The sequence below is a fragment of the Cucurbita pepo genome, chromosome 20 (genome assembly GCF_057944985.1).
Source record: "Cucurbita pepo subsp. pepo isolate OVF chromosome 20, ASM5794498v1, whole genome shotgun sequence".
Classification (NCBI taxonomy): domain Eukaryota; kingdom Viridiplantae; phylum Streptophyta; class Magnoliopsida; order Cucurbitales; family Cucurbitaceae; genus Cucurbita; species Cucurbita pepo.
In genome coordinates, this window is record NC_141817.1 from 9816977 (window position 1) to 9840010 (window position 23034).

The following is a 23034-nucleotide window of genomic DNA, read 5'->3' on the forward strand; positions in this document are numbered from 1 at the left end:
CGGGTATGTTGTCTCGACTGTAATTTCTTCGTTTTAGCTCTGATTTGAGTAATTGAAAAGTCGTTGAAATTGTTATTCCCGACCTTATACTGTGGACAGTTCAAAATACTGAAAATAATTAATAATTAAAGAGTAGGTTTGTTATCATCAAAACATCAATTAATTGATTGAAATTAATTAAAGTGAGATCAAGGCCAAAAAGCCAACAGCATCTTAATTTGCGACCTCTAGGGAAGATGATCACTTTGAGGTGGGTGTTAGTGAGAGTGGTGGGAAGAAGAGATGCAATTGTATAATTAGAGTTTTATATCAACTAATGGTTCCATTTATTTATAAATGAAAATTTTGGTGCATTCTTTAAAAATTCAACAATTATCATCTGGTTATTTGGTTCCACTTCTTAGGAAATTCAACATTCGACCTTTTAAATGTTTGTAGCTACTTGCAAAGTACTATCGATTATTCGTAATACTCACCCGACTTAAAATTTAGGTTCATTCATATTTGAAAATGTGTCAAATCAAAAGACTAAGATGCTGATTAAAATTATGAATAATTTTCTATAAGAATTTTAGTTCTTGCATGGATTATTTTCTCTTAGAATATCATAGTGGTTCTCTTCGAAAAAAAAATTACGAATTATATTTTTAATTGAAGCAAGTTTTAATTGAAACACACTATATTTTATTATACGGTTGGAATTAAAGGACTAAAACAAAATTTGTAATAAAAAAAATGTTTATGGTATAATATACAAGATATTTTAAATTTTGTGAATTAAATATTTGTTTTATAAGATATAAATAAAAATGAATAAACTATTATTAGAAAAGAGAAGAATGTTTTGTTTTCATATTTATCATTATTCAAAAATTATCTTACTCGTTAAGAATTTTCTTCATGTTTTGTTTTTTTAAGGTTTGAGTTAATTTTACGAACAATTTTTTTATAACAAGTTAGTTGATACATAAATAACGAGCTACTAAATAAAAAGAGAGAAAGAAATACTCATATAAGGATTATTATTTTATTATAGTTATGACATTTTTATAGATAGAAGAGAGTAATGCCCCACAAACACAGGGAGAGAGAGCTTATTGTAAATAAAGATAGCAGAAGTAGTTATACTCCTACTTGGAGATAGGGAATTCGACGACTTCTTCAAAAGTACAGAGCTTATAGAATTCCTTCGGCAATAAAGGATGCCACACCACCTTTGCAATGTATGACCAATTAAAACCATCGTCATTTATAGCTTCTATCACAATAATATAATATTTGTGATGGAAGCCCCACATGGGACCATGCAGACCGTTCACTACACGCTTGTAAACGAAATGATGTCCACTACTGCTATTATGCTTATCAACGGCAAACCTTCCAACTATTTGCACTACTTCTTCATTGACATCCTTAATTGGAACTAGATTTGGAGGGAAATCTTCGCAACTCATTTTGGAACACCTTTAATAGATAGCTTCAACAAACCTACTTTGCTCATGAGTATTTTGGAGTTCGATATTTATAGTAGTGGCTGAACGCTACTCAAATTGATATAGCCGAATCTTACAACAAAGACTAATTGAGCATTCCTCTATTAGGAGATAGCTTGGAATCATATTCTTTAATCGGGATGATGGTTACATTGTTTTAGTCAAACAACGGAGACTAGTGTATTACCAATAGTACAAACATTTTGTACGTGAATTTTTCTTACATATTAATAGTTACATACAAATAATAATTAAATTTGTGAATAGAAATTTGGATTGAGCTTAGTTAAACCGGTAATCTTAAATTGTATCTAAAAAATATAAGATTCCTTTTTTTTTACATGGGCATGAACAAGCAAAGAGTCCAGCAATCATTTGTGTCATGTTTTAATTTTAATTTTCTTTAAATTTTTAATGATAAAAAGAAAAAATTATTCTCTCTCGAATATGGTACAGTATTGATTATTCTCTCTTGAGTGAATTTTAAGTGACATATACTCTGCCTAAGTAATTTCAAGCTACAAGTTTCACATTAAGAGGGACATGTCTCTACAAAATGTTGGATTCTAAATATCTAATATATCTATTGTACTAGCAAGTGTTTAATACATATCCAACACATGTAGAAGAGCGACACGAGAAAAAGTTATTCTAATGCTTTTTTCACACCCATTCAAAATAGTTTGAAATCTTGCATGTCAAATATTACGATTGACTAACTACAACTTTAATTTTGTCATTTAATGTGTCGTTTAGACCAAAAGTACAAAGATGGGAATGAACAAAGAAATGTGAAAGGCAAATAAAAGCCAAACTTTAGTACATGGTTGATGGGACGGGAGAATAACTTATTCTCATGCTTTCTTTATATCAGTCAAAAGAGTATTTGATACACTTCTCTAATTCTAAGGATTTTTTTTCTCCTTTTTCCTTCTTTCTCCTTTTTCAAGTTTAACTTTTTATTTTTATTTATAAAAAAAAGTTAAATATGAGAATGAAGAAATTATGAAGGAGAAATAACTGAAGAACTGTGTTTTGTTGTATTCTAATTCTAAGGATTTTTTTTCTCCTTTTTCCTTCTTTCTCCTTTTTCAAGTTTAACTTTTTATTTTTATTTATAAAAAAAAGTTAAATATGAGAATGAAGAAATTATGAAGGAGAAATAACTGAAGAACTGTGTTTTGTTGTATTTTTGTCTTAGGTTTTTTACAATGTGGCATGAAATCTTGTCCGTGTGGCATCATGTCTGTATATCATGTTCTTGGAGCTCTTACCTATTAGGTTTCTGTAAATATATATCTCAACCGAAAGAGAATGTGAGATCCCACGGTGGTTGGGAGGAAAACAAAACAATCTTTAACCTCTACCCACCTCTCTCCACTAAACCTTTCATCTCTTCCCCATTTATCCCCTCATCAACCAATCATGCCACAAAATCACTTTGAGCAAAAAGGAAATAGAAAAACAAAAGAAAGTCAGGTCGAAAAAAACGCTTCTAGAAGCATATGTCTGAATTGTTGCAATTATTTAGGAGATTTACGTGAAGAGAGACAATTATATCTTAGATAGAAGTATATATTATATTGATAAAAACGACTCTATTATGTGAATGGAGAAAATTATATCTTAGATGAAATTTAATAATAAATAATAAACATAATTAAAATTAATAAAAAGAGAGAAAATTTCATAGAGGAAAATGGAGGATTAGGTAAACATTACAAAAAAAAAAAAAAAAAAAAAAAAAAAAAAAAAAAATCATCTAAGAAACTCCATCTAATTCTTTCTAATAACAATATATTCTCTAAAACAAAATAAGATATTTAATAAAAATAGAATTATATATATATATATATATAACCCGCCATTCTACTCACATGAAGTCTAACACATGAACCATTCTAAAATTTAGAGAATTGAAATTGAAATTGATGTTATATCGCTCTTTTCTTGGCAGCGGACTTGCGATTGTACGATACTCACTTCTCAACAACAAATGAGTTAAGCCAATTCGTTTGCATGTCGCTTATGGCCAAACAACGTATACTCGAGTCTCTGACCCCAATTTTAAAAGGTTTTAAAAACGAGGTCAGGGAGATTTTCGAAAGAGAGTTTTAAAGCAAGATTTAACAAGAAATTGAAAACGTTATTAGATAACAAGCAAAGGCAACCACTAACATTAAGAGATCATAACTTTTTTTTTTTTTTACCCAACTCGAATCTAGTAAACAAATGAGTTTCTAGTAGAAGTTGGAGAAGAAATATTGGATTGCATTTGGAAGAAAGGAAGTACAAAAATGTCCAACACGTCCCAAGGCTATCTAATAGTCTAAGCTCTATGAAGCTTACCCTTGACACCATTATCTAAGGAATAAGTAGTGTAGCCTCACCTCCTCCTTTCTGGCTAGAAATTAGCCCATCCCTTCCAACTATGGCTAGTAGTAGTGAAGTTCATCATAAAAATCCCAATAACTAATTGCAAACGTATGACTACGTCTATTATGTTCTACATTTTCAACAACACTGTAATAGTCCAAGCTCACCGCTAGCAGATATTGTCCTCTTTAAGACTTTCTCTTTCGAGCTTCTCTTCAAGGTTTTATAAAACGCGTCTGTTAAGGAAAGGTTTTCACACCCTTATAAAGGGTGTTTTGTTCTCCTCCCCAACCAATGTGGGATATAACAATTCACCGCCTTTAGAGTCCAATGTCTTTACTAGCACACTGCCTCGTGTCTACCCCCCTTTGAGGAACAACCTCCTCGCTGGCACATCACCTAGTGTTTGGCTCTAATATCATTTGTAACGGTCCAAGCCCACCCCTAGCAGATATTATCCTCTTTGGCTTTCCCTTTTGGGCTTCCCCTCAAGACTTTAAAACCCGTATGCTAGGGAAAACCCGTATGCCAGGGAAAGATTTCTACACCTTTATAAAGAGTGTTTCGTTCTCCTCTCCAACCAACGTGGAATATCACAATCCACCCTAGGCCCAGCATCCTCGCTGGCACACCCTTATAAAGGGTGTTTTATTCTCCTCCCCAACCAATGTGGGATATCACAATCCACCCCCTTCAGGGCCCAACGTTCTCGCTGTCACTCATTTCTTTCTCCAATTGATATGGGACCCCCGCCAAATCTACCCCCTCCAGAATCCTTACTGGCACACCACCTCGTGTCTACCCCCTTCGAGGAATAGCCTTCTCGTTGGCACATTGCCCGATGTCTGGCTCTGATACCATTTGTAACGGTCCAAGCGCACCGCTAGCAGATATTGTCCTCTTGGGGCTTTCCCTTTCGAGCTTCCCCTCAAGACTTTAAAACGCGTCTACTAGGGAAAGGTTTCCACACCCTTATAAATGGTGTTTCGTTCTCCTCCTCCCCTACAAAGGTGGGATATCACATATACCATTAATCCCCGTAAGAATATAAGAATTATACCATTGATCCCCCTAACAATATAAGAATCATACAATTCGAGGATCCAGCAAGCCGCTGTCGATCGGTTTTCTAGTGGTATCATAATACAAGCCTTTATACACCTGAACTTCAGCCATATTGCTAATTTCAGATCCAGAGAAGATACTGAACTGCATACTCTTGCTGCAGTAAGAGAAAACAAAAATGCAGAATCAGACTAGTAACGACGGGTTCTTAATACAACTACTAAGAAGTTAGACCAAAAGAAACTTACATTTTATGAGGGCCGACATCCTCAAAAACGATATGTGCAGAACACTGAGGCGGACGGCGGACCTTGATGAGGGCGATCAACGAAGAACGCCACAACAATATGTGCAGAATACTCAGCCGTCTTGTGATTTCAAAGATTTGCCGCCAAAAGAACAAAACCTGCCCAAAACCCAACAATTTTAACGGTGTTACTAGGGTTAATTGGATTTTCAAATTTCTCTATTTTATATATATTTCAAATTTTTCTACATCCCTAAATCCCTAAATCATTTTCCTACATTTATTCCTAAAATTCTAAATCATATATATAATTACTCATACAATGGTTGGGCTTAACCCTATTGGGCTACTGATGACATTTTAACAGGAACAATGTTGACTAAGGCACAAAGGGGCCATCTTGATGATGCTTGACTCAAAGATCACTAAGTAAAGCATTACCTCTTTTAGGCAATTGATTGTACTGTATTTGAACAAATCTTGGATCGTTGCATAGCCAAGATTGTTTGGGACTCAATGAAGCGAAAATTTGGTGGAAACCAAAAAGTGAAAAATCTCTTCTTAATGCATTAAGGAGAGAATTTGAGATCCTAGAGATGAATGATGAAAGTATCATAGATTATTTTGCAAGAGTGATGATAATCTCCAACAAGATGAGAAGTAAGGGAGAAGATATGCCACACAAAAAAAAATTGTAGAAAAAATTTTGCGTACCCTGACTAAAAACCCTTACTGAAAAATTTACTTATGTTGCAGTATCTATTGAAGAATCCAAAGATACTGATAACATGTCTATTGATGAATTACAAAGTTCATTAGTGGAGCATCAATAAAAACTTTGAAGATCCAGCATTAATGGAGAGGAGCAAGTTCTAAAAGTTGAAGGACGAACCAAAATAAGTAATAGAGGAAGAGAAACTTACAAGGGCAGAGGACGCGGAAGAGGAAGATCAACTTTCAACAAAACAACTGTTGAATGTTATAGGTGTCATGACTTAGGTTATTTTCAATATGAATGTCCAAAGATGAATAAGGAATTGAATTATGCAAAGCTGGAAGAAGAGGATGAAATGCTGTTAATGGCTTATATGGAAAGACATGAAGCAAAAAGAAGTGATGCTTGGTTCTTAGGTTCTGGTTGCTCAAACCATATGTGTGCAAGTGAAGGTATGTTTTCAAGCTTATACAAGACATTTTCCCATATTGTCAAACTTGGAAATAATACAAGTATGAAAGTTATGGGAAAAGGTGCAGTGAAATTAACTTTGCATGGGGTTCGTTGCACTATTAGTAATGTGTATTAGGTACCTGAACTCAAAAATAATCTCTTGAGCATTGGACAACTACAAGAAAAAGGAGTAGCAGAGTCAATTATGAGCGCAAATCGGTAGTATATTTTGGGTACTGAACCATCTACCACAACAAATGAAGAAAGATGGCACCATCGATATGATCATCTCGGCTAGAGGCTTGTGCACCTTGAAACACAAAAACATGGTGAAAGGTCTGCCGCAAATTGGAGCTCCAAACACCACCTGTGAGGCATGTATGAAAGGCAAGCAACATTGGACTCCATTTCCAAAAATGGGTAAATGGACAGCAATGAAAAAATTGGACTCGGCAAAACATTGAAATTGATAAGAACACAACCGAAGGAGGAGGAATCACAGAGGAAATGACTGAACCGGTTGCTGAAACAATTGAACCAGTTGTCGAAAACGAAGAAGGAAAAATCACGTAAGAAACAACTGAATCGGTTGCTAAACAATTGAACCAGTTGCTGAAAACAATTTTCCAGTAACTGTTGCACTAGATTTGACAATAAGGGAGGGGAGAAATCGACATCCACCTATTTCGTTAGCGAATTCCGATGAAGGCTATGAGAAAAAGGGAAGTGAGGAGATGATGTACAAACTCCAAAAAGCTCTCTACGGATCAAAACAAGCACCTAAAACCTGGTTTAGTCGAATAGAATCATACTTCATCAAGGAAAGATTCAAAAGCAGTTCCAATGAGCAAACACTCTTCATCAAGAGGAAGGGAGGATAGAAAATTGGCAAAGATGAAAATGATGCAAAAGTAGATGTAACTTTGTATAAACAAATAGTGGGAAGTCTGATGTATCTCACAGCTACTCGTCTTGATCTCATGTGTGTTGTAAGTTTGATTAGTCGTTTTATGACATGTCCAGCACAACAACATTTTGCAGCAGCTAAAAGAGTTTTAAGGTACTTGAAAGGTACGGAAGATTATGGTGTATTTTATAGAAAGGGAGGAGTTAGTGATTTAAATGAATTTACTGATAGTGATTATGCCGGAGACATGGACGATAGCAAGAGTACTATAGGCTATGTGTTTATGATGAGTGGAGGAGCAGTAGCTTGGTCTTCTCGTAAGTAGCCTATAGCCATCTTATCAACCACAGAAGCTGAGTTTGTTGCCTGCTAGTACCTGTGCATGTCAAGCTGCTTGGATGAGGAGGATACTCAAAGAGAAGCATTTCAGAAGTTGCGTGAAGAATTTGGTGTACAGAGTTTTTCTGACTTGAACTAATTCTTGACAAAGAAGAATAAGTTCAAGGGAGGGATTGTCAGAAGAATTTGATTAGATGAAAATAGTTATGAGTATTTGTAGGGATATAGTAGATTAGTTTCCAAGATTTGTGGTTAGTTTATTTGTAAGGCTATAAAAGACAAATTCAGTATTCAATAATATTATCACTACAATTGTTTATGTTTTTGGTTTAATTATGTCAAAACCTAACATTTTTAAGGTCTGAGTTAATTTTACAAACAATTTTTTTCATAACAATTTTTTAGTTGATAAGAAGATAATGAAGTACTAAATAAAAAGAGAGAAAGAAATATTCATGTAAGGATAATTATTTCATTATAGATATGCCATTTTTATAGATAGAAGAGAGTAATACCCTACAAACACAAGTAGAGAGAGGGCTTATTGTAAGTAAATATTTTTGTCTTCGGTCTTCTTAAAAAAGTTAAATATAGCTCTTTTCTTGGCAACGGACTTGCGATTGTGCGGCACTCACTTCTCAACAACAAGTGAGTTAAGTCAATTCATCTCACTTCTCAACAACAAGTGAGTTAAGTCAATTCATTTGCGAGTCGCTTATGGCCAAACAACGTATACTCGAGCCTCTAGCCCCAATTTAAAAAGGTTTTAGAAAACGAGCTCAGAGAGATTTTTGAAAGAGAGTTTGGAAGCAAGATTTAGTGAGAGATTGAAAAGGTATTCCATAAACATGCCTGCAAAGGCAACTACGATTAAGAGATCATAAACTTTTTTTTTTTTTTTTTGACCCAACTCTAATCTAGTAAACAAATGAGTTTCTATTACAAGTTGCAAAAGAAATATTATCACTTGCAAGAAAGGAAGTACAAAAATGTCCTACACGTCCCAAGACTATCTAATAGTCTAAGCTCCATAAAGCTTACCCTTGACACCATTATCTAATGGATAAGTAGTGTAGCCTCACCTTCTCCTTTCTAGATAGAAATTAGCCCATCCCTTCCAACTATGGCCAGTAGTAATGAAGTTCATCATAAAAATCACAATAACTCATTTTCAACGCTGTAACGGTCCAAGCCCACCGCTAGCAGATATTGTCTTCTTTGGACTTTCTCTTTCGAGCTTCCCCTTAAGACTTTAAAACGCATTTGCTAGAGGAAGGTTTTCACACCCTTATAAAGGGTGTTTCGTTCTTCTCCCCAATCAATGTGGAATATCACAAACACTCTCGAGGAGAGAAATTGAATAGCCTAAGAGTCTGCATTGGTGTATCCTAAATGTGAGTGGAGATAAATTCAGCATTTGCAATAATGTTCCAAGAAAATTCACACTAATTCAGGGAAACCAACATGCTTTATCTGCTCAATACCTTGCAAATGCACTTTAGTATTTCCAATATTGTAGTAAAATAACCAGAGAGCAACCCAACACTTATCTCACTCATACTTTTTGTTTGAGTTTTTCTTTTCAGGCTTCCCCTCAAGACTTTAAAACACGTCTGCTAGAGAAAGGTTTCTACATCTTTATAAAGAGTGTTTCGTTCTCCTCCCAAACCAAGGTGGATATCATATATACCATTAATCTCCCTACAATATAAGAATCATACCATTCGAGGATCCAGCAAGCGGGCGTCGATCGGTTTCCTAGTGGTATCATAATACAAGCCTTTATACACCTAAACTTCAGCCATTTTGCTAATTTCAGATCCAGAGAAGGTACTGAACTGCATACTCTTGCTGCAGTAAGAGCAAACAAAAATGCACAATAAGACTAGTAACGACAGGTTGTTAATACAACTACTAAGAAGTTAGACCAAAAGAAACTTACATTTTAAGAAGGCCGACATCCTCAATGTATGGTTGTTTGCAGAACACCAGACCCTCCAATTGTGCTTTATTCATCTCCGATCAACAAAGAACACAACAACGATATGTGCAAAACACTGAGGCGGACGGCGGACGGCGGACCTTGATGAGGGCGATCAACGAAGAACGCCACAACAATATGTGCAGAATACTCGGCCGTCTTGTGATTTCAAAGATTTGCTGCCAAAAGAACAAAACCTACCCAAAACCTACTGTACAACAATTTTAACCGTGTTACTTAGGTTAATTGGATTTTCAAATTTCTCTATTATATAATATATATATATATATATATATATATATATATATATATATATATTAATAAATATATTTTATTTTCAAATATAATTTCTATTAAATAAAAAAAACATCTAACAAATTCAACTTTATTTCGTAACCAAAAATATATATGGTATTTAACCGTAATTTCTAAAATTTCAAATTTTAATATAACTGTCTCATCTTTTTCCACTTTAAAAAAATATTTATTTATTTTTTAAATAAGTACATTGATAAATATATATATAGAGGCCCGAATTTGAACAAGGAATAGATAATATAATCTTCGACAAAGTTGTTACAATAAAAAGAAATTTATTAAATAAAATCATCAGTCTCTAGTTAATTATATATATAATATATATTCCTTTTTATAATAAATTATTTTTATAAGGTAATGGAATTTTTTATAATGTAGCAATGTTTTTTTTTTTTTTTTTTTTTAAACATTATTATTTAAACATTCAATTCCAATTTTTAATTTATTTATTATTTTGTTGCAATTTTTCTATATATTATAGCATAAATAAGACTCTTTCCACCAAGTAAAATATTTTTATAGTTATATAAAGATAATCATATTATTATTACTATGTCATAAAAGAGGGTAATGCCCTGCAAACATAAGTAGAGAGAAGGCTTATTGTAAGTAAAGGTAGTCGTTTAATAGTTATACTGCTACTTGGGGACAGGGAATTCGATGACTTCTTCAAAAGATAAGAGCCCATGGTTATTCGACGGTGGCCACGTACGAAATCTCTTCATCTTTGCAATATATGACCAATGAAAACCATGGTCATTTATAGCTTCTATCACGATAATAAAATATCTGCGATCCCAACTTATAATGGGACCATACAGACCGTTCACCACACGCTTGTAAACGAAATGATGTCCACCACTACTATTATGCTCTTCCACAGCAAACCTTCCCGCTCTTTCCACTTCGTCTTCTTTGACATCTTTAATTGGAACTAGATTTGAAGGCAACACGTTTTCCCAACTCATTTTGGAACACCTTCGATAGATCGCTTCAACAAACTTACTTTGCTCATGAATATTTTGGAGTTCGATATTTATAGTTGTGGCCGAACACTATTCAAATTGATATAGTCAAATCTTACAACAAAGACTAATTGAACATTTCTCTGTTAGGAGATAGCTTGGAATCATATTCTTTAATTGGGATGATGGTTGCATTGTTTTAGTCAAACAACGGAGACTAATGTATTACCAATAGTACAAACATTTTGTACGTGTATTTTTCTTACATATTAATAGTTGTATACAAATAATAATTAAATTTGTGAGTAGACGTTTGGATTAAACTTAGTTAAACCCGTAATCTTAAATTCTATCTAAAAATATATAAGATTTTTTTTTTTTTTTTTTTTTTTTTTTTTGTTTTTTTTTTGTTTTTTGTTTTTTACATTTGGAAGAACAAAACAAAATATTTGTACTATTATTAAGACACTAGTCTCGATTGGTTGGCTAAAACCGACCATTATCCAAACTAAAGAATTTGATTTGAAGCTATCTCCTAATGGTGGGAGGCTCCATTAGTCTTTGTTGTAAAATTCGGTTATATCTATTTGAGTAACATTCAACCACGACTATAAATATCAAACTCCTAAGTACTCATGAGCAAAGTAGGTCAATTGGAACTATCTATCAAAGGTGTTAGAATGAGTTGTAGAGGAGTGTTTCATTCAGATCTAATTCCAATCAAAGATGCCAATGACGAATAAGTGCAAAGTGCTAAAAAGTTTGCGGTGGAAATGAATAACAGGAATAATGGTTAGTAGTCCAAAAATATGAATAAAACTAAACTTAAATTTTAAAAAATAATAATTGATCAATAAATAAATAATAATAACAGTAATTAAAAATAAATAAATAAAACAAAATCAGTTAATTAAGTAAGAGAAGAGAGAACAGGTCTACATGTGAGATCTCAATTATCTTTTCAAATGGTAGTTCCTGCAACGAAGAAAAAATAATAAAAAAAATGTCTCAGCAGATTTATAGTAATTGGTGCAGATTTACCTCGAAAGAGATTTGTGGGTCAATTTATTGAAATTTTTTGGATGATAGTTTTCAAATGAAAAGAACGAGAAATGCTAAAAGAAGATGAATGTACAACTGTCTTGTTTTCATTTAGGGAACACGTTCTAAAAAGGTTTTAAAATATGCAACCAAACAAGTCGCATCCTAGTATAGTTATATAACTTATCTTATTCTCCTCAACTAATCTATGAATTGGTATCTATTTAATGGATTTTAATTTAGTTAGGTTACTTTGGACTATTCTGACATTCACGAATATGTTTCTTTTAGAATACAGGACAAAACTATTGCATTTATTAGCGATTCATTAGGAAGGAAGCATTTTCAATCTTTGATGTATAAGACTATTGGGCGAAGAGAGTCCTGACATTGAAGACATAGGAAAGGAATACTGTATTGTCAAAGCTAAGAGCGTTGTTCGTCAAGATGGATGGACATATTGTTTCTCAAGTACCAATACTACTATTTTATACTACTGGTCATCAAGCCTCAACGAGTTATTGTCATTCAACATGTCAGACCCAGCCACTGATGCAGCCATGCATCTTGACTGTTTGCTAGCATTTATGAGAAAATTTCTCCATCTGTTTGATGTGTTGGTTCTTAATACAAGACATCGCTGGAACATAGCAAAATTCAGAGAAAATAGGTGGGTAATGTATAAAGATAAAATCTGTAGTGAACTCGGTAACTTAAAAGAAATTGGCACTACTAAAATTGTCCAATTGTTGGACTCGCAACTCTCTTCTCATCCTTGACTCAAGGTTTTTTTTTTTTAGGACCATGTCTCCTAGTCGTTGCTGCAATGGGGAATGGAATAATGGAGATAGTTGTGTCAATACCACACCGTTATCAAGAGGAAGCAAAGTAGAGCATAATAGATCAAGTGATCCAGTTCTTGAGAGTGTTGTAGAAGACACGCGAGTATGGAAGTTGGGAATGACGACTCATTCCCACCTGAGAGATGATGCTCACAGATCTCCTTGCATTATCAAGGAACTTCGGATGGTAGTGATTTCTTGCATTGGTGTCTAACTGGCATCCCGAACACGTGGAACATGATTCTTCTTGTTCAAATGTAACTTTATCTGTCCCAAAAGTTCACTTTGGATATTCAGCTTTGCTCCCTTGAACAATCTAGGAAGGCATCTTAATTTGTGGCCTCTAGTAAAGATGGTCACTTTGAGGTGGGTGTTTGTGAGAGGGGTAGGAAGAAGAGGTGCAATGGTATAATCAATGTTTTATATCAACTAATGGTTCCATTTATTTATAAATGAAAATTTTGGTGCATTCTTTAAAAATTCAACAATGATCATCGGGTTATTTGGTTCCACTTCTAAAGAAATTTAACATTCGATCTTTTGAATGTTTGTAGCTACGTACAAAGTACTGTCGATTAGACTCGTAATACTCACCCGACTTAAAATTTAGGTTAGTTCATATTTGAAAATGTGTCAAATCAAAATCAAAAGACAAGATGGTGATTAAAATTATGAATAATTTCCATAGTTAATTTTTTAAGAACAATTTTTTCTATAAATAGTTAGTTGATAGAGAGATAATGAGCTATTAAATAAAAAGAGAGGAAAAAAATACTGATATAAGGATAATTATTTCATTATGGCTATGCCATTTTGATAGATAGAAGAGAGTAATGTCCCACAAACACAGGTAGAGAGAGGGCTTATTGTAGGTAAAGATAGCAGTCTAGTAGTTATACTCCTACTTGGGAATAGGGAATTCGATGACTTCTTCAAAAGAACAGAGCTCAAAGGAATCCGGCCACACTGGAAGCTTCACCACCTTTGCAATATATGACCAATGAAAACCATGGTCATTTATAGCTTCTATCACAAGAATAAAATAGTTGGGACCCCATTCTATAATGGGACCATACAGACCGTTCACCACACCTTTGTAAATGAAATGATGTCCACCACTGCTATTATGCTTATCAACAGCAAACCTTCCAACTATTTGCACTACTTTTTCATTGACATCCTTAATTGGAACTAGATCTGAAGGGAACTTTTCGCAACTCATTTGGAACACCTTTGATAGATAGCTTCAACAAACTTACTTTGCTCATGAATATTTTTGAGTTCGATATTTATAGTTGTGGCGGAACGCTACTCAAATTGATATAGCCGAATCTTACAACAAAGACTAATTGAGCATTCCTCTATTAGGAGATAGCTTGGAATCATATTCTTTAATCGGAATGATGGTTACATTGTTTTAGTCAAACAACCGAGACTAATGTATTACCAATAGTACAAACATTTTTACGTGTATTTTTCTTACATATTAATAGTTATATACAAATATTAATTAAGTTTATGAATAGAAATTTGGATTGAACTCAGTTGTATCTAAAACATATAAGATTCCAAAATAGAGTCAAGATGTCCTGTTTTAATTTTAATTTTCTTTAAATTTTCAATGATAAAAAGAAAAAAAAAAAGATTATTCTCTCTCGAATATGGTACACTATTGATTATTCTCTCTTGAGTAAATTTGAAGTGAAACATATTTTCAGACTAAGTAATTTCAAGCTACCAGCTTCACATGAAGAGGGAAATGTTTATACGAAATGTTAGATTCTAAATATCTAACATATCTATTGTATTAACAAGTGTTTAATACATATCTAACACATGTAGAAGAGCAACATGAGAAAAAGTTATTCTGATGCTTTCTTCACACCCATTCAAAATAGTTTGAAATCTTGCACATCAAATATTACGATTGACTAACTACAACTTTAATTTTGTCATTTAATGGGTCGTTTAGACCAAAAGTACAAAGATGAGAATGAACAAAGAAATGAGAAAGGGAAATAAAAGTCTTTAAGCTTTATTCTCATGCTTTCTTTATATCAGTTAAAGAGTATTTGATACACTTACGGAATTCTATGGATTTTTTTTTCTCCTTTTTCCTTCTTTCTCATTTTTCACGTTTAACTTTTTTTTTTTATTTATTTATAAAAGAAAAGTTAAATATGAGAATGAAGAAATTATGAAGGAAAAATAAATGAAGAAAAAATAACTTGTGTTTAAGAAATGGCATGAAATCTTGTGTGTGGTGTCATAATTGTATCTCATGTCCATATATCATGTTCTTGGATCTCTTAACAAAAATATATTGACTGTAAAAACTTTTTTGATTTTTTTTTTTATAAAAGTAAAGGGTATTAATGGGAAAACATTCCTAGATTGTGAAAGAGTATTAACAGGTAGAGCCTATCAACTTGAAATGGAAATTTCATCGACAGAAGCTTAGATTTTTTGCCTAGAGTGTGAAATTGGTTGGCAATCGAGAACTGATATCTGGGTCTTCGACATCGACGAGACCTTGCTTTGCAATCTTCCTTACTACGAGACCGTGGTTATGACAGCACTGTAGAAATATTCCACGAGTTCTGATTAGTGAAGGAAGAATTTTCTTTAAGAATAGGCCATCACGGTTGAAGCACTCCGCATATGTGGAAAAGAATTCAAGGGACGAAGGCAAGCCGGTTCGGAATTAGATAAAAACTTCGGCTAAGGCCAACCAAGTAAGTGACTGTACTATCGACATGGTTATATTTGATGTTGACATGTGCCCTATGGTTCTGTACTTGTCATATATATTGATATGTGTGAATTGTTTATGAATCGATATGATTATGATATGATGTGTATATGTTATGATATGTTAATTGTATGATAACACTTACGGTACGATGTATTATATGATAAGTTTGAGATAGGATACGAGAAGGATGCAATAAACGTTATGCAATGATAGGAGTAAGATTTGTTTATAAAACGTTAGGTTAGGACAAAACCATTGCATTTATTAGCGATTCATTAGGAAGGATGCATTTTCAATCTTTGATGTGTAAGACTACATGGGGAAGAGAGTCCTTACATTGAAGACATAGGAAAGGAATGTCGTATTGTCAAAGCTAAGAGCGCTATTCATCATGATGGATGGGCATATTGTTTCTCGAGTACCAATACTACTATTTTATACTACTGGTCATCAAGCCTCAGCGAGTTATTGCCATTGTACATGTCACCCAACCACTGATGTAGTCATGCATCTTGACCGTCCGCCAGCATTTCTGAGAAAATTTCTTCATCTATTTGATGTGTTGGTTCTTAATACAGAACATCACTCGAACAAGAGCAAAATACAGAGAAAATAGGTGGGTAATGTATAAAAATAAAATTCGTAGTGAACTCGGTAACTTAAAAGAAATTGATACAGCTAAAGTATTGAACAATGGTTGGATTCGCAAGTCTCCTCTCATCCTCGACTCTGTTTTTTTTTCAGGACCATGTCTTCTCACTGTTTCCGCAATAGGGAATGGAATAATGGAGGTAGTTGTGTCATTACCACATTGTTATCACGAGGAAGCAAACTAGAGCAGAATAGATCAAGTGATCCAGCGGTTGAAATTGTTGTAAGAGGCACACGAGTAAGAAAGTTGGGAATAACTGCTCTTTCCCAATGTAACGACCTGGGAAAGAAAGAAAAAAAAAAAAAAAAAATATATATATATATATATATATATACTAATAATAATAATAATAAATAAATAAATAAAGGAAAACGAGCAAACGAAGAAAAAAAAAAAAATTCAGTCGCCGGAAAACCCGCGAGTTTTCTGACGACCGCCGAGTTTCGCGGAACCCACACGAAACGACGGCCACAGCACGCCCACCCTCAGCCCACGACACCCAGCATCTTCAGAACACCTGCAAAGGGAGAAAAGAGAGAAAATTTCGAGAGAGAGAGAGAGATTTCGGACAAACGTCGGCGAGTGTCCAGTTTCTTCGACGAGCCCTCAAACCACCCTCAAACCGACACCAAACGACCTCTTACCACCATAAGAGGGATCCCTAACGAAAGCACAATAACTCAGGGTGCGTTTTGTGTTATTTCGTAAGCGTCGTCGTCGGTAACCGAGGTCGGAAAATTAGGTTTCTTAATCGATTCTTAGATCTGTCCTTTTAGGAGCTTTTAGGCCACAAAACTCCCAGAAAGGAAAGAAGCCGACGAACAAAGAGGAAAAGGGAAGGAAGAGGATCGAAATCGGCAACGGAAATGCCGCGGAAAGGAGAGAGAAAGCTTGCCAGAAAATCGGCCGAAGTCGGGTAAGGAAGACGAGATCCACGGATTCGGGTCAACCCGAACCCAGAACCCAGGAGAGCCAGCCCGTTCCTCCCTTGGCCTCTGCCTTCGGCCCAGCCCAACTATAGCGGCCCAAACCTCAAACCAGCCCAGAAGCTACGGTTCAGTTGAACCAACCCAGACTAGACCCACGGTCCAATTGAGCCAGCCTGCAAACCAAACACTTGCGGCCCAGCCCAGTAAGCCGAGGCCCAACGATTAGTCTTGGCCCAGTAGCCTTCCACAGCCGCGACCCGAACCACGACCCGAACCTGACTGCGACCCGACACTACCGCCCGACGTGGCTTTCTCTGCTGCTGCCACGTGTCACACAGTTGTGCAGGCAGTCCCTCGGCTCGGCTCGGTGCAAACGGCTCGGGCTCCCTCCAGTGACGCTCCGGCGGCTCCTCCGGCGGCTCCAGCGGTTGTTCGGCTCGGCTCACCTATTTTCAGCCCAGTTTCCACTCTTTCGACCCTCCCGGATCTGTTTTCGGCCCCGATTAAGGTATCCGAGGCCGTTTTAGAGCCATATTTCATATTTATTAAATTATAGGTAAATTAATTGTGAAATACTAACGGAAAGTGGTGAACGGTGTGATAGGAAACAAACCCCAGCGACGTAGGAAGCAGCTCTCACGGAACGGGAGCTTACGTTTAGCTATTTAGGGAGTACTTCGGCCAAGGCCAACCAAGTAAGTGGCCTTACTATAGGATAGGCTAAATAAATTGTATGATGCTTGATGATATGTGCCAGTATATACATATTTTGTTGAGTGACGCTTGATATGTTTGACGCACGTTGTGGCACTATGATGAGCATGATGATTGCATGATTTTTACCTTAATATGATGATGTTTTCCATATTGAGCATGCTAGATGATGATGAGTGCCATATTGCATCATGTCGTTAGATCGACGTAGGACACAACCCTAAGAGCATGAGAATGATATTAATATAAATATCCACGAGTATGCGTTACCTAGAGTAACAAAGAGATGAGACTAGAGGGTTGTGTCAGAAGAGACATTACGATGGATTTAGAGGGACCTCATGCATTTTGTATGTTCATAAGCATAGGGCTACTTCCCCTAGAGATGATGAGTGCGGACGCGCACCTTATGATGAGCGCGAATGCGCACAAGTGCGAAAGCACACAGATGAGGGTGTTCATGAGGCGCATGACACTATGGGGTTCCGCTGACCTCCGGACGTCGCTACAGATTAGCTTGACCAGAGGGTCCAGGGGGTGTGCGAGCGCCCTTGGGACTCACACTCGCACGTGTGAGTCGTGTGTAGGAAAGTACTACACATCCAATTTGTCCGAGACTGGAGGCCACCCCTAAGATGATTAGAGATAGGTCCCTATTCATAATTGCATGTGTTTGCATTAGCATGGCCCCTATAGTGAGATCACTTACTGAGTATTTCTTCGAAATACTCAGGCCGTGTGCCATATTGTTTTTCAGGTAAAGGCAAGGCTCCCATGTACGGTTGACGGTGGCATCGTGATCAGAGACTGTGGCGCGTGCATAGGATAGCTGCATATTTAATTCCTAGTCTTGGTTAGGATAGGGCGTTTGCATTTCATTCATTTATATTAATTAATTTGTAATCGTTTTATTTTATCTTTTTGAACTCCAGCACGATGTTTGAAACACGTAAGTCCGGCAGTGTTTTCCAATGTTTTAATTTATTCTGAAATTTTAAATTTTTCCGCTAATAAAGATGAGCATGCTTAGATTTTTATTCTGCATTAGAGATGAGCATGAGACGTTAGTGGCGACTCTAGATATGTGGAAATTTAGGGTCATTACAGTTGGTATCAGAGCTCTAGGTTTTAGATTCTGTAGACTAGCCTACGATGTAGGCTTGGCACGCTCCACGATCCCAACGTCGATGCCCCGTCACCGTCAGGTACGCCTTGCATAAGATAAGAAAAGAGAAACATTTTAAAACTCGCATGCATTTTTTTTAATGTTGACATTACTGAAATGGTTGTGATATTTCACGTATTTACTTAAGAGTATGATAATTTTGTTAGTAGCATGATATGATGCTTAGCATGATGAATGTTTACTTCTTTGGCGTTACGATGTATTGTATAGTGTGTGTATTGTTATTTATATATATGCATAGTATTAAGGCCTTAGACTTAAGCAACCTTATATTGGTTTATAGAACCATGCCCAGAGGACGAGGAAGAGGAAGAGGAAGACGAGGAAGGGGGCGACCCCGTCGTAGAGAAGTAGAACGAGGTGTGGCAGTAGAGGGCCCACCTCAAGAAAGATCAGAGACTGGGCCGGTAACAGTTACGCCGCCCCCAGTCTTACCACCAGTTGAGCTACCTTCTCTAGCTCCACTACAAGCTGAGCCTCCACCACCAGTAGAGCCTCCACCACAAGTAGAACCTCCACCCCAGCCTACCCTACCACTCCAAGTCGCACCTGAAGCTGCACCCCCAGTGGGTGGAGTGGATGCTAATACTAGGTTAATGTGTGACTCCATCCAAGCCCTAATTCAAACCTTGGTAACCAATCAGCAAGCCAGTCTACAACAGGCCCAGGAACAAGCCCAAGCACAGGCCCAGGCACAGGCGTTGGCACTAGCACAGGTACAGGCACAGGCACAGGCACAGGCACAGGCCACTGCTCAGGCCAATGCCTCAGTAAACCCTCCACAACCTGTTAGATGTTCAAACTGGATAAGGGACTTCAAGAGATACGACCCTCGACCATTCACTGGTTCCTTAGTAGACCCCATAGAAGCCCAAATGTGGATTGCAGCGGTGGAAACCACCTTTGAGACTATGGAGTGCCTAGAGAACCAAAAGGTCGCCTGTGCAACCTTCGTCCTACAAAAGAACGCAGAGATATGGTGGAGAGATAACAAAACCCTTCTTAACCCAGAAGGGGGACCAATGAACTGGGAACGATTTAAGGAGGCCTTCCTTAAAGAATATTATCCTAAGTCAGAGCGACTTAAAAGGCAACAGGAGTTTGCCCACCTGGTATAGGGAGGACTCAAAGTGGAGAAGTACAACCAAGAGTTTAATAAACTCAAGAGATTTGCACCGTCCATGGTGGACACTGAGGAAAAGATGACAGAGAAATTTGTATTGGGTTTGGAACCAAGAATCCGCCGCATGTTGGAGGCGTTCAACCCAAAGATCTATGAGGAAGCCTTGAGAACTACCAAGGCTTTAGAGAAACCAAAGGATGAGAAACGACGTGAAGAGCCAGTTATAATTGGGCATAAGCGTCCTCATGAATCAGGAGGCTCTGACCGTCTACCACCAACACGTAGGCACCGTTCCAATAACAGACCCACTCCTAGATAGGATGAGCGACGCCCTCCCCGACATACTGACAGGAACCCCAGGAATCAAGATGGGGCCAGAGGGAGGAGAGAGGAAGGGTGCACTATCTGTGGAAGACTACACGGTGGGAGGTGCATGGCTGGCAGCCGAGCGTGTTATAGATGTGGTCAAGAGGGACACATCGCCGTGAACCGCACAGCCGGACATGCTGCAGCACAAGCAAACCCGCCCAGAGTAGTAGAGCAAACAGATCAACCAGCACCACCGAGAGCTCAAGCTAGGGCATACGCGTCAACCAGCAAGGACACTGGGAGGTTCGACGCTGTGGTGACAGGTACACTATCCATTTTAGGTCATTTCGCTTTTACCTTATTAGATTCTGGTTCCACGCATTCCTTTATTTCCATGCATTTTGTTGTACAAGCAGGGTTCGAATTAGAACCCTTATTGCATGAAATGTCTGTAAGCACCCCTGCGGGGGTAGACTTAGTATCTAGGGATAGAGTAAAGGATGGCCAAGTAATCATAGGGAACCAAACTTTAAGCGTTGACCTGATGGTGGTAAACATGACAGATTTCGACGTCATACTAGGCATGGATTGGTTAGCTAAAAATCTTGCTAGTATAGACTGTCGCAAAAAGGAAGTAAAATTTTCACCACCGACAGGACCTACCTTTAAATTTAAAGGCACAAATACCGGGATTACCCCCAAGGTAGTCTCGATGATGAAAGCAAAGAGGTTAGTCCAACAAGGTGGATGGGCTATATTAGCATGTGCTGTAGACGTAAGAGGAAAGGAAAAGACCCTAGTAAACGTGCCAATAGTAAACGAGTTCCCGGATGTATTTCTAGATGACTTACCTAGAATACCCCCTTCCCGAGCGGTCGACTTCGTCATCGAACTCAAGCCGGGAACTGGGCCTATTTCCAAAGCACCCTATCGCATGGCGCCAGCAGAGTTGAAAGAACTTAAGGCGCAATTGCAAGACTTACTAGATAAAGGATTCATTCGACCTAGCGTGTCCCCCTGGGGTGCGCCAGTGTTGTTTGTTAAGAAGAAAGATGGATCGATGCGTCTGTGCATCGATTACAGAGAGCTAAACAAGAGAGCCGTAAAAAAAATATCCTCTGCCTAGAATAGAAGACTTGTTTGATCAACTCAGAGAGGCAACAGTATTATCTAAGATAGATCTTCGGTCTGGTTATCACCAAATTAGGATTAATGAAAAAGACGTACCAAAAACAGCGTTTAGGACAAGGTACGGTCACTACGAGTTCGTGGCGATGTCATTTGGCCTCACCAATGCCCCAGCTGTGTTTATGGAGTTAATGAACCGGGTATTCAAAGAATGCGTAGACATGTTCGTGATTGTGTTCATTGACGACATCCTCATATACTCGAGAACCGACCTAGAGCATGAGGAACACCTCCGAAAAGTCCTAACCACCCTAAGAGAGCACAAGTTGTACGCCAAGTTCTCCAAATGCGATTTTTGGTTACGACAAGTCTCTTTCTTGGGACACGTGGTGTCAAAGGACGGAATATCTGTAGATCCCACCAGGTCGAAGCGATCACAAAGTGGGAACGCCCAACTACGGTACTGAAAGTAAGGAGTTTCCTAGGATTGACGGGATATTATCGAAGGTTCGTGCAGGACTTCGCTAAAATATCCTCGCCTTTAACAAAGTTAACAAAAAAAAGGGGTGCCATTTAGATGGGATGATGCTTGTGAGGCAAGCTTCCAGAACCTAAAAGAGAGATTGGTAACCGCCCCGGTACTCATAGTACCCGAGAGCTCAGAAGGATATGTGATCTATAGTGATGCCTCCATGAAAGGACTGGGATGTATGTTAATGCAACACGGCAAGGTTGTCGCATACGCATCTCGTCAACTTAAAGAATATGAAAAGAACTACCCTACACATGACCTAGAGTTGGCCGCTGTAGTGTTCGCGCTGAAAATCTGGCGACATTACCTGTATGGCGAGAAAACCCAAATTTTTACCGACCACAAAAGTTTGAAATACTTCTTCACCCAGAAGAGTTAAACATGAGGCAGAGAAGGTGGTTAGAATTGGTGAAGGATTATGACGTAGATATCCAGTACCACCCTGGGAAAGCAAATGTGGTTGTAGATGCCTTGAGTAGGAAGATGATCCACTCGTCGGCCCTCATTACGAGGGAAGTAAGGGTACAAAGAGAGTTCGAGCGAGCCAACATAGCTGTAGCGACCGAGGGAGTCATAGCACAGCTGGCCCGACTCACGGTACAACCTACGCTTAGGCAGAGAATTATTACCTCCCAACGAGAGGATCCTAACCTACAGAAAGTCCTAGGACAGCTAGACGAAAGTCCAGTAGATGGATTCTCGAAGTCATCATATGAAGGACTATTGTATCAGGGACGCTTATGTGTTCCGGCAATAGAAGATTTTAGGAAGGAAATACTGATGGAAGCTCACAACTCACCATTTGCCATACATCCAGGAGGTACTAAGATGTACCAAGATTTAAAACAACACTTTTGGTGGAAGAGCATGAAGAGGGATGTGGCCGGGTTTGTGAGCAAGTGCGTAGTTTGTCAACAAGTGAAAGCTCCAAGACAAAAGGCGGCGGGGTTGTTGCAGCCCCTAA

General features: G+C 37.4%; 1 pseudogene; it reads left to right on the plus strand.

The window, feature by feature from the left end:
- Window positions 1–11971: 11971 nt before the first annotated feature.
- Window positions 11972–13003, plus strand: LOC147786536 (protein trichome birefringence-like 14 pseudogene; annotated as a pseudogene).
- The last annotated feature ends 10031 nt before the right edge of the window (window positions 13004–23034 follow it).